The sequence below is a fragment of the Euprymna scolopes genome, chromosome 5, assembly GCF_053919585.1.
Source record: "Euprymna scolopes isolate OS-2025 chromosome 5, ASM5391958v1, whole genome shotgun sequence".
Classification (NCBI taxonomy): domain Eukaryota; kingdom Metazoa; phylum Mollusca; class Cephalopoda; order Sepiida; family Sepiolidae; genus Euprymna; species Euprymna scolopes.
In genome coordinates this window covers 14,894,871-14,906,349 of record NC_136486.1, presented here as the reverse complement: position 1 = coordinate 14,906,349, position 11,479 = coordinate 14,894,871, and the positions used below count along the sequence as shown (strand labels likewise).

The following is an 11,479-nucleotide window of genomic DNA, read 5'->3' as shown; positions in this document are numbered from 1 at the left end:
ATGAGTAATAATACGAAAAAGAACTGTTGAAAATAAGTCGTACACAATCCTATTTGACTATGCAATATCTACAACTACGTACTCTGAAAACGGAGCTATCAACCTGACATAGTTACTTAAGATAAGAAGAATAAATAAGCAACCTCAGTATAGGTTAGTGTCTTCAATGGTATATGGTGTAACAATGTTGAGAGGGAAAATGTAAAGAAATTTCAAGGTATTATCAAAATCAAGGAAACCACTGGAATCTCAGGAGCATCCTTATTATTCCAGTAATTATGGAAGCAACTGGAAGAATTGTCTCTATAATGATAAATATAAAATTCGCATGGATTTAAATATAATATATATGTGTATACATATGATTCGATAGATAGATAGATAGATAGATAGATAGATAGATAGATAGATAGATAGACATTTTTCTTTGTCTGCCTGATTTTTTTTCTATGTCCGTTTCACTCTTTATCCTTATGCCAAACTGATTTAAAGGGATTTCTCATAATAATGTGAAGAGAACTAAGTATTAGTTTATCCATTCAATATACACTTCAGAATTAAAAGGAATTAGTATTTATCTTCTACTTTTCTCCAAATTTTAATAGCATGATCTAGCTAAAATCTTTTATGCACGTTTTTTATTAAAAGGTTGCAGCGAACTAAATATGCTGGTATTTTAAAAGCATTGTTGGGATTAATAAGAATTAATATAGATTAGTATTTAATGCGAAAAATCAGAACAGATTGAATCACATCCAACTCTTAATTGGATAAAAATCACTTATACTTATTCTACTGGTTATAACCATTCCTTCTTTTGATAGTCTAAAAATATAGATGGGTCATAGTTCTCAATGCGACAGGGAAAAGGGTACTCTTGCATAATTTGACCCGAATTCTCGTGAATTACTGTCAAGCATGGATCGGGCGAGACCGGCAATCATCAGTGTCAGTCGAGCGTTGTTCAAATGTTGAAACGCTAACTCGACATTTTATTTTATTTATTTAATTTTTTTCTATTATGTTTTAGTAATTTTTAAGGTGATATTAAGTGAGCGGGGGTGACTTTTTTTTCTGATTAGTTACTTATTTATTATTTATGTATTTGTTTTAATTGCATTTTTGGGAGTTTGATTAGCCAAATACAAAAGCGCTATCTAAATGGAAGCAGACGACATTCGAATTGGAAGAAAGCGACTAAACCAATAAAAAAAGCTGTCAAACAAATTTATTTTCAAACTCGTCAAACACAAAAATGACAGGCAAGAAAATAAATCTATACATGTTAGAAAACGAAATGAAAACATCGATGAAGACAATCTCATATTGTCAGAAGAAGACATTGCTGTCCCCCAAAAATGAGGTGCAACATTACAATTGTAAACACAGTAGTTCACTTAAAAAGAGATCGTGTGTAAAGAATAGTTTCTCCTGGAGTTGTGCAAATGGGCAGTGCCACCAAAAGAACTTGACTGAACAACAATCTTAAAAAAATAAATAAATAAATACGATTACAAAAAAAAAAAAAAAAAAAAAAAAAAAAAACGTGTACTTACAGCTAACAATTAAACAGTGTAAAAAAATTTCTTGGAGAAAATAAAAGAAAACAAACAAACATTCTGTTGCTACATATTTTGTAAAAATAAAGAAAGTAATACAAAAATTAAACATATTTTCATTTTTCAATGTATTTTTCCTGTTTGTTTTGTTTATTTTCATTAGTCTGCGTCTGTTAAGGCGCTCTACTGACACCGATAATTGCCGGTCTCGCCCGATCAATGCTTGACGAGAATTCACGAGAATTCGGGTCAAATTACACAAGAGTACCGAGAAAAATATTCGCAAATATTACGTAGCATATTCAATAATTTATGGAGAAGTTTTTATTATGTGCAGGCATTCAAGCCCACGTATAACAAAATTATATTAGTTTATTTATTTTTGTTCGATGGCGAATGCTCCTTTTTCCGAAGGAGTTTCAGTGATGGTGTAACGAAAGCGAGTCAATTTGAGGGATGAGAGGTTGAATCAATGTGAAATGGTCAACGCGTAAGGCTTTTTTTTTATACTACCTCTCTCCTCTTTCTGATACACACCGCATGATACGAAGGAAATGTTGTCGAGCTCCATCAGGTAGTTTAGGCCAACGTAAATATTTTATCTCTAAACAAGATCAAGTGCTATTTCGATGGTGTCCGGAGTTGAAGAGCTCCTGCGTTAACGCTGTAGGTAGTTATTAAAGTGGCCTCAGTCGGGGTTATGACATCTTTACTGTAAATAAAAAACATATGTTCAATTACGAAAGCTCCGTTTAAAAGAATGTTTAGGCATTCCTAATACACATATATATCTACGGCAAAGAAGCTGTAGAAAAAAAGCTGAATTTACAGGGCTAAATGTCCTGTAAATCTTATGGTCAATGCCATAATTATATTCTATAGTTCGACGTGTGTATATATATATATATATATATATATATATATATATATATATATATATATATATGTGTGTGTGTGCGTGTGTGTGCGTGTGTGTGTGTGTGTGTTTGTGTGTGTGTCTATATACATATATAGATAATACAAAGCTGAATATCTGTGTGTGTGTGTGTCTGGTAAGGAATAGGCTCCTATATGGTTGATTATTTTAAAAACCTTATTACATATAATGATAGAAGATGTATCGAGACACAGGAATGAGTATGTTCGAGCGGCGGTTCATTAAAATTGTGGGGTCTGTGTTCACGCCTGGTCCACAATGTATGGAAATAAAAACTTTTTAAAATTTAAAAAAAAAAACGTTTACAAGTGTTTTTGATATAAATGTGCATAATAATACTTTGATAAGTATGTTTTAACTTAAATAGGGATGGTATAATAAAATTGTGGGGTATGCGTTCACGCCTGGCCTCCATGCAATGGAAATAGGCACAAACTTTAATAAAGACTTTTCATATCTATCTGCGTAAGTATACTTTGATAATTTGAAGAAATATGGTATAAATAAATTATTGGGTGTTGGTTTGCGCCCGACCTTCATAGAATGGAAATATGTCACAAAGTTTAACAAGGTTTTTTAATATAGATCCACAGAATATTGTGATAAGTGTTTCAGTGTGAACATGTATGATATAATAAATTATGGGGTTTATCTATTTTTACTTTCATCATATTTTCTTTGGTTTTGGTACTACTAAATTCGAATCTATCTCTTTACAACCGTTCCTTTTCATAACCTATCATACTTTCATAAATCAGAGTCCATTTTCTGAAGCCTATTTTTGAACCCAGTCAACGATGGGTACTTTTTGCTAGTATATATATATATATATATATATATATATATATATATATATATATATATATATATACTAGCAGACCGCCCGGTATTGGACAGTCGTAAAATACGCTTTTTTATGCTATTTCGTTTAATTCAGGTTTCGTATTTATTATTATATTTTATTGGACCCATTATATAGTAATGATATAAAAAGTTTTAGAAAATAAGTCGTGCGTCACAACGGAGAATCGAAACCAAAACTGTTAACTTACGATTTTTTCCGTTGAGGTTAATGCCTGAGCTATGAAGACATTTTTTCTGCAAGCCAAAAAAAAAAAATTAAACCAATAGCTATTACGTTACGCATGCATATACGTAATGCTGTCGTTCGACTGTCACTTGGGAAATTCCATTTCTTTCACAAGTTTGCACCGATTTTTCCAGGCTAAAACCCAAATATACAGTTTCGCATTGGCTCAAATACCCTATATATTAAGTTTAATATATGTAATCACAATACTGATACTTTTTTTTTTACACAGTGGTCACCACATATCAAGGCTCGGAAGCCACTATGGGATAAGGGTTATTGCAAGTACAGTACGTTAGTGTGGAAATTTGATGAAGTGTTTACTTAAGGGGACAGTTCATTAGGAATTTGTTAACGCTGGACTTGAAGCCATCCAAGTTGTAGTCAGGTGGGAAGCAGGCAGACGGAACAGAGTTCCACAGGCGTGCAGTTCTAAGAAAGAAGCTTTGTTCATGGAATCCACGTTTTGATTTAGGCACAGATAAAGAGTGGGGGAAATTTTTTGACAGTGTATTCAGCCAGACGGGTGTTTTTCGAGAAAGTTTGGCGAGGGGGGGACCAGAGATTGGAGTTCAGACGAGCACCTGCCATGGAAATAACGATAAAACAAAGATAGACTCGTAACGTCTCTTCTGTGGGAGTGAGGTTGCAGGGAAGAGAAAAGGGCATCCCCCACTAAGCCACGAAGTATATTTTGTACACTGTCAAGGCAGGATAGACTGTTTTTAGCAGCTCCTGCCCAGATATGGCAGCAGTATTCCATCCTTGGACGTACTTGGGTTTTATATAGATAGAGAATTGTATCAGTAGTAGATATCTTCTGGAGCGACAGAAGGATCCCACCATCTTTCCAGCGACCTTGGCAACGTACTTCATGCACGTGTTCCATTTCAGATCAAGAGTAGAGGTCAAACCCAGAAGCTTGTCAATACACGGGGCCTCTCCCAGACGAGAGCCATCCATCCAAATTGATGGCGGATTGGGATCAGAGCGTTGATGATGCAAGGATAGGAGTTTGGTTTTAGATGCATTAAAGGTAACCAGCCACGTCTTCTCCCACTGAACCACGCGCTCGAGATCAGAGGAGAGAGAGAATCAGAGAGAACTTTGTCATTTACAGCCTTTGATGTGTTGCCGTAGATGGTCGTGTCATCAGCATAGATGTCAACAAATGATTTAAGTATGTGTTAGGGAGGTCATTGATGTAGATCAGGAAGAGAGTTGGGCCCAGCATTTATACTGCAGGCCTCTGATTTTTGTCCATCGACCACTACTCTTATGAGCCTATCGGAGAGAAATGATTTAATGATTGAGAAAACATTTCCAGTTATACCGTAGCTTGAAATCTTGTGAAGTAGACCCTTATGCCATACCTTGTCGAAGGCCTTTGATATCTCAAGAGCAATTGCCCTAGAAAGGAAGCCTTTGTCAAGAGATTAACTAATCCTGTGAGATATAACCGTCAGCACATCTGCGATAGATCTTGCAGAGCGGAAACCATATTGTGTGTCACTAAGAAGGTTGTTTCTGCTGAGGTGGCTGACTATTTCTCTATTTAATATGGATTCCAGCAACTTACTCATAACAAACAGGAGACTTATTGGTCTGTACTGAGAGCTATCTGGTAGGCAACATTTTTTAAACATATTAAAGCATACATATATATATATATATATATATATATATATATATATATATAGAATGAGGTTTGTGTTTACTATAACATTTTTCATAACTATTACGCAAGTATAAACTATGTAGAATATCTGCATGAATATAATAACACGTATTAGTAAACTAAAGATGATCACCTCATGAAAAAAAAAACCGTAAAAAACAATACTGAATTAATTAGCTTGATCTTTGCAGATGAATGCAATTCCACGACCTGTATATAACAAAGTTACATTTAATTTTTAAATAAGTAGAAAAATGTTTTTGATATGAATATCAATACACAAAAACCGTAAATTTTTAGGTGTACACACACACACACACACACGCACACACACATATATATATATATATATATATATAATCATAGGCAGGGTGAACCCATATATTGGTATACATAAATTTCTATATCGACTTGTTTAAGAAGGAATATTAAGGTATCTGCTATGTAGGGAAGTGATAGCCGAGGGAAGTGTGAGGTACCTGGTTAGGTGAAACTAATGTGGATGATACGTTTCTGAATTTTTAGATGAGGATTGGTTATATGTGTTATTATTATTAATCGGACCACTGTTCTCAACTTGAGTGTGATTTTCACAACGTTTCGATCGATATAACCTCCGACCTTCTTCACGTGTATCTTGTCGAACTCGGGAATGTTTCTGTCAAACTCGGGAATTTGGACGAAATTTCGAGCGGAACCCTTTATTTACTTCACGGGGGTAGCGTTCTCGTGTTCCGTTAGCCATGACTGGATAGAGCTAAGTAATTCGCAAAAAATAATGGCTGACCCCCCCCCCCAAAAAAAAACAAGCTAAATGGAGGCCATCTAGAAAATATGCTGTAGAACGGAGAACAAAAGTCAAAAGACCCTAGTGTTTTGATGTGATGTTTTAAATATGATAAACTAGTTATGACCAAAGTTTAATTTCAATCGGAAAAAAACACTAAGTGGCGGTGCCTAATTATAATTGGGACCCGTTGTTTTTGGATCACCCTGTACATATTATGTAGATTAGTTTAAATATTAAGAGAAGACACAACGAAACTGCTGTGAATCGGGTCAAATATTCAATGAGTAGAGATATTAGATACGTAAGGTTTGTAAAAGATCATAAACAGTTGATGCTACGATAGCCGAATAGAGTAGGATTATATGTATATATATATATATATATATGCATATATATATATATAGATGTGTGTGTGTGCATGTTTTTATATTTCGTATGAGTAAAACAATAAATAGTTTGTTGAAGCTTTTATTTTATACGATGGACGTTTCAAACGTAATGCCTCCTATTTATATACGTGAATGAATCGGAGGAAATAGCAAATTTTATTGCTATAATTACTGAAACTTATGCATTTAATGTCTGAAAGTTTTATCTTTCTGTTAAGTATATTAAAAATATGAGATTCTAAGAAATAAGTTCATGTTATGGACGTAAGTAAGAACAAGAGTTGTATCAAAAATTATTCAATGCATTATAAACTAAACCGATCAATATTCACTGCTGAACGTTTCCAAAGGTGATGCAGTTTATTTAGCACTGTTTAGAAATGTTATTGATTTCAGAGTTGTAATAAAAATGTGATGTACAACGCTCGTTCCGAATGCCCATGCACAGCCACCAGTTAATTGCTGGGAAAAGACCATTTAAAAATAATGGCCTATCTTGTGAAATTATTTCTGAACCACAAAAGGTAACTAGTTCTTATGGTATCACTCCCATCTTCGTCATTCTTTATTTTTAGTAAGAATGTCAGATGAATTACTTGTAAAACAACCCTTATATATGCATTGATAATTGTATATATATGTTTAATATCTTTTACTTTTTGAATTTAATTAAGTTTTAAGACATTGCCTGTTTAAACTGTTCTAATTTATATTTGAGTTCATTTACACAAACTTTTTGAATTCAAGGACACTTTAATATTTTTTAATCTTTTCATAAGAATATAGAAAACTATTATTTTTTAAAGGTCGTCATTTAATCAACATAATGGTCTTGTGTCCACCATAGGCATGTAGTCCTTATATGAAACGTTTATTTTTATATCTTTTTATTTTATTCTAAGTGACGATATGGAAGATTCTACCAAGTCCTAGAGTTTACCCTGCTATCTCATACATTATAACCGAGGTATATTTTAAACATCCTTTCCATTCTAAGTCCTAATGTTTTCACCAATCTTTCGCCTAATAGTTTGGTTGTTTTTTTTTTATTTCTTCATATGGCCGGTTGCTCCTGTAACAACTGGAATGATAAAATTATAAAGCTGCGTGTATATGTATAGGAGAATCTAACAAAAATTATTTACTCTCCTTGATATCATCTGCTCACCGAGAGTTTTTGGCTCATATTCCCCATCCCTATGTATAATAATTGGTGTTATCGTAATTTGATATTACATTCCACTGAGGGCACCGCGGCACTTCATTTCGACGGCGAGCAAGTTTTCCTTTCGGCAGCCTTCACTCATGGATGAATCTTTTAAGTCGGCATAAGTTGAGCAAGTTGTGGGTCATTGCGTTTGATGTCAACAGGAAGCCGGCGATTTGTGACGGGGGCGTATTTAGGAGACTGACAACTGCCGTGCTATACTGAGGATCAAACGAGTCATATATTTCGTGAATTAACCGCCAACTCATTACGTAGGGGTAGCTTAGTTCACTGCAGACGCAATGTAGCATATCAGGAGATCTAACTGGAAAAAAGGAGCCTAAAATTCCATATAAACTGTATCATGCAGAAAATCAGAAATTGTGAGGAAAGTGTGTCATCAAGTTATTCACTTTACAAAAGTTTTATTTTTATTTTAATAAATTTAACATTTAAAAATTGCAAATTTTATGCATTAAAATATGAGCAATTGTGTGTATCTATATTTTGTGTTTCTAAGCTTTATAAAATGTATGTACGTGTAAGATGAACCCACTCCAAGCATTGCTTTGAGTAAAATATAGAAAACTAAAAAATGTTCCCCGCGTTTCCCGGTATTCATCGTGACGTTAAATTAGTAAAACAAAACGAAATGAAACTAAGATATGTCTATGCAAGTATTATGTTTTTCTAAACAGTTCAGTTCTTGTATATAAATAAGGTCGATAGCCATTAGTAGTGTGCTCTCGTGTAATGAATGAATGCTTGAATGTAGGATTAACATGAAATTCTTAAAGATAAACTAAAATAACCGAACAGTGGGCTGAAATGACTTAAATAAATAGAAAGTAAATGACTTAGAATGACTTTAATGAACTTAAGGATGAATTGAATGACCTTAAGAATGACTTGAATGCTTAAAAAATAACTGGAATCCTTCAAAAACAACTTTAATGATCTGGAGAATGACTTGAATTGCTTTGAGACTGACTGGTTGTAAAGTGGGTGATCATTTTACATTAAATTAATGCATAAAAGTGATTCCTCACTTTATATCACAAAGTTACAAACAGAAGTGCAGCATGTAGTAAGAATAGATACTACACTTTGATCTTGGCCAAAAAGCCAAGAAAAGTTGTATTTATTTGCTTCCCACCGAGCAAATTAGGCCGATGTTTAATGTGGGGAGTGAAAGGGAAATGGGGACCAACTCCCCGGGGAGTAAGGGAGCTGGATAGTGACAATTGGTATGAAGGGTTGTCCCTACATTGACCAAGGCCTTATATGTGGGGTGGCCCCGACAGATGGTCCCTGCTTGCAGTATCTGCCGGAACAGACACTAGACATTGATCTTGACCAAAAGACCAAGAAAAGCTTAAAAAGCTAAGAACAGCATCTATTAACAACAGACCTTTCATCTTCAATAAAAAGGCCAAGCACAAAAGTGTTACGGACCGACCGACCGACCGACAGACAGACGAAGTGACATATATAGTCGCTTGCACGCGACTAAAAATACTCGGTTGATGTCGCAACCAAAACCTAAAGACAATGTGTCAGGTAAGGTAGCCATTAGACCAGCTTGCTACGTCCTTTAAATAGTGTTGTCAAACCCTGTGAAACAGTCGATAAATGGATAAAAATTCTCTGACTCCCTCACGTACTATTTATTTTTAATGTTTACTCTTAGAATCCCCTTTCTTGGATGAAAACCGATTAGAAATTTTGCAACAGGTCTGAATACATGATATTCCAAATTTCATGATTTTTAAATCAAAGATGTGTTGATTATATAGGTAGAGAAGTGTTCTTGCACACATTTTCGCTTTTATAAACATACTAACAGGCCGTCCAGCATTCCCGGTCAGAAAATACGGTTAATCTGATATTTGATTAATACAAATTTCGTATTTATTATTATACTAATGGAAGTATCCGGCGTTGCCGGGTGTTTGGAGGTGTAAAATAAATTTAAAAAAAACTGTTAGTAGGGAGCCAGGCTCGAACCCGTGACGAAGCCAAAGGCGGAAAAGAAAGTGAAAGAAAACGTGACAGCTTACCGCTAAGCTACGAGGCCATATTATTCCAATTTAGCAATGTCTATCAAAAAGTTGACTTGTTTTTCGGTGTAGAAATGAAGGTTGGCTGAAGGCCAGTTCAGCTTCTCGCCTTTTCATGTTTTTGTTTCGCAACGATGTTGGGGGAAATCCATCTCCCCCGAAAAAGGGTGAACTCTCAAATGACTAGCGATTGTCTGATATGAAGGGTTTTCCCCACATTGATCAAAGCTTATTGCTTTCAAGACATCCCGGCACGAAAGGCCGCCGACAGCTTTGCTTTTGATTAGTTTCGTTTTTATATGAAAAAGCCGAACGAACATGCGACAGAACGGAATAGCGTGAATTTTGTAAAAGTCGCTCAAATAAAAGATATAGACGATCTCCGTTCGCAAATCGTAGATATTGAACTCTATTTATAATAATAAAAATTCTAAAATATTGTACCCCCCCCCCGAGAACCCCCCGCGAAAAATCCTTTGCTGGACATACAAAAACTCCTGCGCCACTTTTGTCCTCATATATATATAGAATGCATTCCACTAAATATATAGTTATAATTTCAAAAGTTAAAAAATAAAAAAGACTCGTGCGGAATTACTGAGAATCGAAACAAAAACGTTTCGCTTACGAATAACTTTTTATTTTGACGTAAACGACTGAGCTATAAAACGTTTGTTGCAAGGCTAAAAATTAAAACATGAACAATAGCTATTACGTTATGCATGCATACTCGTAACATTGTCGTTTTATCATCACCTGCCAAATTTCATTTTAACTTTGAATTTTCACATTTTTGCACTCATTTTCCCCCAATCAATCCAAATATAAAATTTCGCATGGGTTCGGACACCGTATATATTAAGTTTCCTGAATGTAGACCAAATGCTGAGAGTAGAGTTTGGTAGGCAAAACGTTTTAAACGAATATATATACGCACACATGACTATACATAAAAAGAGGTGTGTGCTTTTTATAACCTTTTTATGCAAATATTACGCAAGTATAAATCATGTACCGGGTGACACCCAAAAAACAAAAAACATAGAAAGTATATCTAGAACATATGTTGTAGAGCGGAGAAAAAAAGCCAAAGACCATAGTTTTTAGATGTGATATTTTGGATATAATAAACTAGTTAAGACCAAAGTTTCATTTCATTCGGACAAAACACTAAGAAACGGGGACTAATTAGAGTTGGGGCCCGTTTTTGAGTCACCATGTAGAATATATGTATTAATATAATTACATCTAATATTTTACTAAACGTGATCATCTCATGAGAAAACTAAAAAAAATAATAGGGGATTTATTAAAATAAATGTTTAAAAGAATATATTATTACATCTTTTTCAGACAGGTGCAATTTCACGATCCATTTATAACAAAGTTTAACATGCTTTTTAAATAAATAGAGCAACCATCAATACACACAAATAAATAGAGCGACTATCAATACAGGCAAATAAAAATTGTAGGAATATGTATAGATTAGCCTTATTTAGTTCTTTACTATTAATCAGATTTTATGTAAGTTAAACTTAATAAAATGAAAACAAAAAGAAATGGAATGAAAAATGTATTTAGGAAATATAATACACCGTGATATATTTTCATTTTTTCGTACGCAATACTTTTTAATAGTTGAATAAAAGCATAAAATATGTGATAACTATTACAAAATGGAAACAGAAAAGACAGTACTTCGATATTATTAACAAATCTTTATGCATTAAGTTATTGAAAGGCTTTGAATATTTAAAACAACATTA

At 34.0% G+C, this 11,479-nt stretch overlaps 1 pseudogene; it reads right to left on the bottom strand.

The window, feature by feature from the left end:
* Window positions 1–8,650: 8,650 nt before the first annotated feature.
* On the bottom strand, window positions 8,651–8,787 carry LOC145277240 (U2 spliceosomal RNA; annotated as a pseudogene).
* Between the last annotated feature and the right edge of the window lie 2,692 nt (window positions 8,788–11,479).